The sequence below is a fragment of the Aythya ferina genome, assembly GCF_964211825.1.
Source record: "Aythya ferina genome assembly, chromosome: 4".
Taxonomy (NCBI): domain Eukaryota; kingdom Metazoa; phylum Chordata; class Aves; order Anseriformes; family Anatidae; genus Aythya; species Aythya ferina.
In genome coordinates, this window is record NC_140300.1 from 39122809 (window position 1) to 39128808 (window position 6000).

At 36.6% G+C, this 6000-nt stretch overlaps 1 long non-coding RNA gene across 5 annotated transcripts in view; it reads right to left on the reverse strand.

Moving 5' to 3' along the window:
* The window catches only part of LOC311435584, a 142149-nt gene extending 139882 nt beyond the window's left edge, over positions 1-2267 (reverse strand). For 4 of the 5 annotated variants that reach the window (XR_014692222.1, XR_014692224.1, XR_014692225.1 and 1 more), the window contains exon 1: positions 2143-2267. This is a non-coding gene — a long non-coding RNA (uncharacterized lncRNA). Of the gene's footprint in view, positions 1-1832; positions 1955-2142 lie in introns of those variants that run through there. The other variant, XR_014692223.1, reaches the window with a different exon arrangement.
* Positions 2268-6000: the final 3733 nt, after the last annotated feature.

A 6000-nucleotide genomic window follows, 5' to 3' on the forward strand; every position in this document is an offset into this window, starting at 1 on the left:
ACAAAGCAAAACAAAAGCCTTAACAGTAGAAGAAAGGTAGTTTCTTTAAAGCAATGTGTTTACCTTTCCTGTAGGAACAAACTTCTTAAAAAACATTCCTCCCTTTCTAACATTTCTGGGTCAAAAGCATGAAGAGCATGGCAGGATGCCAAGAATGTCAGAGCACTAGAAATAACATGCCAATGTTATCAAAAAAGGATGAATAATAATGCAAGAAAAGAGAAAGGTCATACACCTTGTCATAAGAATAAGCGAAGAATTTTAGTACTTTATATCAAGAGTAGCTGGGGCACCCAATCAAAATCAAACTGAAATGAAAGAAAACACACTGATTACGGTTCACTTCGGTTACTAAAACTTTGTAGAAAACTTGAAGAAAGTATGTGAGGTTTTTTTCTGTCACATAATCTGAACATATTCAAAGGTAGAGAAGTTGTAATTCACAAATAATTTTAGAAGAAAAACCTGTAAAGAAAACACTAGAAAAAAAAGAATAAAACAGCGTCTGCTAAGAATTCCCTTGAATTTAAAAACAAACAAACAAACAAACTCAAGCTCACGTATCAGATGTATCAGTTACAAAAGAAGGAACAATAATGAGCTCAGTATAATGAACTTAAATATGCTTTATGCAAATTAAGTTCCTTCCATACTCAAAGGAATATTAAGAACATTAAAACCTCAAACCAATTTTGACCAAACTAATGAGCGACCAGTTGGGCAAACGCATGTATACAGATTGCCTATCTTTTAAAGAAAGTTTAAAAAAAAAAAAGTTTCAAATGTTAAATGTCTTTGATTTCTTTAATACCATGACAACAAGGCATATCAACTTGGAAGCTCTTACATAATTTGGTGCAGTGACTAATTTACCTAGGAAAAAGACAATTATAATATTATCCACATTTCTTTATTTTGGTATAATCAAATTTAAAAAAAATAAACAAATTAGTAAATTTTCCTTTTTTTTTTTTTTTTTTTCTTTTGGTGACATGACCTTGAGTATTGGTAAAATTTCAGTTTTAAATAGTGTCAAAAGAGTGTGTATATATATATACTATATGCCTGTCTGTCTAAAAGAAAATTGTGAAGATTAGTTATTCAGCTACAATTTTTAACCTTGGGAGAATTAGAAAATCAGGCATGCTTTCACACTCTTCACCAGAAGAGCAGCCAGAGGGCAAATTTTCTGGAAACTCACCCTATAAAGTCATGATCTGAAAGGCTTGTAAGGGTAACACTATTTTATAAGCTATTTTTATAAACAATTTGGAAACCTTCCATGCTGAATTCAAAATTTTACATCAAAGGAACATATATATCGAATAAACACTGACTTTAAAATTTGGATTTAAAAACAGATTTATAGGAATTAATAGTAAGAGTAAAAAAAAAAAAAAAAAAAAAAAAAACAAAACATGCCTCCTGACAAGAGAAAGCACTCATTCATGAAATAACAGCTAAGGATTTCAAAACTAATTTACGTGTTTCTACAAAAGATAATGAAGAATTTAATGGAAAATGCCCTTTCCATTTCTAATCATTTTTAATTTTATAATACCAAAGATATCTGAGAAAGCACTGCTATTCTAGTAATATTGTAACATTAGCTGTAACATACAGAAAGACTAAAATTAATTGACTAAGAATATGGTACAACAAAAGAAACAGCTGAAAAAGGCTTCCAGCCCCTTCTGCCAAAATGCTATTCCAGCTATTTAAAAATAAAGAATATCATTTAATTAGAGAGATGACAGTGAAATGTTGTAGCATTTTGTGCTTCAGCTAAACAAGAAAGAAATGTAAAATTGCTTTTATTCCCCTATGCCTACCCGCTTCCCTTCTTTCTTCTTCCTCCCCTACACAAAAGGGCCAAAGATCATTGGAGTTTGTGATCACATCCAAGCTCTTTAGACCAATCCTGTTGTTATTTTTTGAAGTCTATATAATTTTTGAGGTGTATGCAGTAGGCAGAGGATTTAAACGATGATGTCCATACAGAAGTGCACGCTATCAGGACAAGCCAGCCATTTCACACTGAGGCTGCACCGCCCACATTTTGATTTCTGCTGATGCATGCAAGGTAACTGGACACCTTTTGCAAGAAACCCATCATACAAATGATATTTTGCTTCCACTTACCCTGAAAAGACAGGGATGAGGTGTAAACAAAGCAGGCCATTCTGGGCTCAACCAGCTGCAGAACAGCTTTCTCCTCTGCCACTGCACTTAGTAGGGGGCTATGCAAGCAGGAGTCTGGTGTGCTGCTGCTGAGGTAAACAAGCCCCATGAGTCCATGTGCCAAACCCTTGAGGGCTCATCAGCTCAGCACGGCACTCACAGGCAGCTGGGCCCTGCATCTGAAGCACCTGCTCAACAGTGGTGGCTCAGCCCACAGCCCTGTCCCACAGCTGCAAGCGGTGGTAATGATGAAGCAAGCAGGGACACCGCTGTCTAAGCCGCCCAGGCCTCGAGGCTGCTTTCAGCCTTGGCCTGGACCCGTGGATAGCCCTGCTGCCTTGCTGCTGGGCTGTGGACCTGGGCGTAGGCCCAAACATACATGTACATCTGGCCTAGCCCCAGGCCGCAGTACAACAGGGGAGTCTTGGTGCTAGCCCCAGCCACCACCCTGAGATGGCAGGATCAGCCTGCTGAATTAAAATACCCCCATAAGCATATTATGCCTGGAGTTATGCTGCTCAGCAAATAGTGATGGCAAAGCATTCAGGTGATTTAAAAGGCTGTATCAATTTTCCAGACAGCATCTGAAGCAGCACGATCTGTCTATAATGCCAGTCTGCAAAGGCACAGCAACATTTGGACAACACACTGCAGTGAGCAGCCAGCTCCATCCCTTCCTTTGCTCTCCACAGAGTTGGTAGCTCTTATCCGTGGCTACCCCTCGTGCACCTCAACAGGCAGGAAGTAGTGTTTCAACATCCTCACCTAAACTTGAAAGAGACTGTCCTTGGCACATCTCAAGAGACCTGTTTCAGAGTACTATGTAATGATTCACCCTGTTTCACACTATGGCCTAATCAATCTTAGCCTCCTTAATATGGGCTTTTCTGGCTCCAGACGGTGCTGTTGATCATCAGAAATAAGCATCCCAGCAAAGTCTACTGCATTAATGCAGTTGTGCCTGTCATTTAAAGCCATGATGACAGAAAGAAGTACTTTGGGCAAGATATATATTCCAGAGAGCCATAGCATTAATAGTGCTATTATCCCTTGCTTACTTGCACAAGTCCTTGAGCAGCAGCCCTTGAACAGCCAGCCATCAAGTCCCTGGAGCAGAAGCTGGAGGAAGTTGAACGCTGTGCAGCATCCACTTGCAGAACTTGCTTCAGCCTGGATGATGCTGACAAAGGGCGCTTTCAAGCCTGCTGACAAAGCCTCCCTCAAAAAGAAACCTTGATTCTCAAAACGGCTATGGCAGCCCTCAAACAGTAAGTATATTGTTCATCATGAAAAGATGTACTGACTATATGAAACAGTGCCACCTGATGAACCACCCCAAAACAACCTTAAACACACCTCCATTTTAATAATCTTTCCTGTTCTTCCTTCCTTTCAACTGGTCTCTCCAAGAATTTGAAGTGCCCTTGCTGGGTAGAGAAAGGAATATATTTGAGATGGCACTTTTAGTCCTGTTGCTAGAGTCTAGTCCAGTCTTCTTATGAGGCAGACTACAAATAAAGGAGAAAAGAGAATAGAAAAGTGAAAGATAAAAGAAATGTGCTTTTCTCAGTTACAGTTCTTTTCCAGGAAAGTCACAGTTGCAGCTGACAGCACAGACTCTCTTAACTATTCTAAGGGCTTTACCTCCTAGGCTTGGGTTCTTACTCTCTCAGCTTCAGTCTTTGAAGCAAAATTCTATGTCACCTATATCAAGATGTTTGACTGTTCTTTTCCATGTACAGTTGTTAATACCAAATTATTGTAAACAGCAAATATCCACGAGTACTGGAAGGAAAACAAATTAAAAAGTGTAGTGGAGGATGGAACCAGGTTATGTAAAGAAGAAACTGATCATTTGCATAGATGTTGCAAGACTTTTTTTCTTTCGTCTTTTTTTTGCTTTTCCTTCCTCTTTCTTTCTTCCTTTCTATCTCAGTCTTTCTAGTGCAGAAGAGGTATTAGAATAAAGAGACAAAGAGTATGAAAACATCCCTAATTATCTGATAAAAAAAAAGGTTGAACACATCTACTAAGAAGCTATTCAGTAAGAGTAATTTTGCTCTTTTTTCTGCTATAATCGTCACTTTGGTACTTGAAGACTTAAATGGTAACATTGATTTAATCCCTTAGTATCTTCAGTATTTACCCTAGATTTAAGTTAATCTAAAAAAATTAATCCTTCTCAGTAAGAGAAATCCTAATGAAGTAATGCCCACATCAGTTCTGCAGACTTTAAAATCATTCGGCAACTTTCAGTGTTTTCTCTCTCTCTCTCTTTTTAACTTCATTTAAGGAAATAGGCATATGGAGACTGATATCATGATATTTCAAAGCAGCAAAAGAGGATCAATACACTAGATGACTGAAGTAATGCACGTTTATGTTAAAAAAAAAAAAAAAAAAAGTGACATTTTGTTAAGTTAATCACTTGTGAGAATCTTGATTCTTGTTATTGCAACCTATTCCACAGCAAAAGTTTAATGAATAAGGAAAGAGCTTGGAAGACACTTATTTTCAAGCCTTTTCTAACCTAAGATCAACATAAGCATAGCTTTAACCTTCATTTTAAGATTTTACATTGCACTTGATATAAAATTTGGAAAGGGAAGAAAAAAGTCCCCTCCACTTTAGATTAGAAACAAACTTCAGCCTCAGAGTACCTTTCTAAACCTAAACAATGTAGACCTGTTATATAATTAAATACGTGTTCTCTTAGAAAACATGCTTTTATTATAGCTCTAACACAACAAGATCCATGTCTATGGGGAATGATTCCATTGAGGGGCTATTTCCAGGAGCAATGCTACAGGTGACCTCTGTCAATAGTGAAGGAGAAAAGCATGCAAGAGAATTTGTCTGTTATCTTTGGAAGCATAAAATAGACGATGCACACTAAGAACATTAAAAAGGGCAGAACTTTCTGTATATGTCCTCTACCCCAACCTTATGTAAAGCTCAGTCCCACTTGTGACACTTTAAAGTCAATCATGAAAAAGTGTTTATGAAACTCTTCAACTATTTTAAGTGTAAAAAAAATAAAAAAAAATTACTCAAGTCTTGCCCTTTGTTGCCATAATCTTTCTTCTAATACAAAATTTATCATATTTGGGATTTTGTTTGTCTCTGCAGAATATTATCTGTATCATTTATATTTCTCTGGTAAGCTCATGCCTTTATTCTGGATGTTTATTTTCATATCTACAGTGAGCTTTACAAGGCATATATCTTTTTTTTTTTTTTTTTTTTTTTTTTCCTGTTCCTGCTGACCCTAAATAATCTCATATTTTTAATATAGTAGTTTTACAAATATCAGAAGTGCTGTAACAAGATATTTTTCCAGGACAATAGAAACAGTAATGATATTTCTCAGTTTTCTTAAAATAACTTAACTATCCAATGAGTGACTATTTTTGGAAGGAAGGGGAAGGAAGGATTAGATATTTTAGATACTGTATATATTCCTCAAATCTCAAAAGGTTTCTAGCTGCAAACTCAATCTTTATTAAAAAAGGTGCATAAAATAGATACTTGTAGCATTAAAGTGACTGTATTTGCAAGTAAATAACAACAAAGCCAAGAAACTTTGTGATGGTATTTTTAAGGTCATGAAGTAATCATTTAAAACAAAAAAACGGTAGAGTTAAGAGGCATATTTAAAAATGTTGTGGCTCCTAGCTTGTGATTCAGCAATGGAAGCACATTTCTTCCTTTTACTCCCCATTGAAGGACTGTTGCAGCCATAAAACTCTACTGTTGCATCCACATTAATGGATGCCTCTATTATTGGTTTATGTCAAAAGGGTAAGGAAGGTCTTAAAC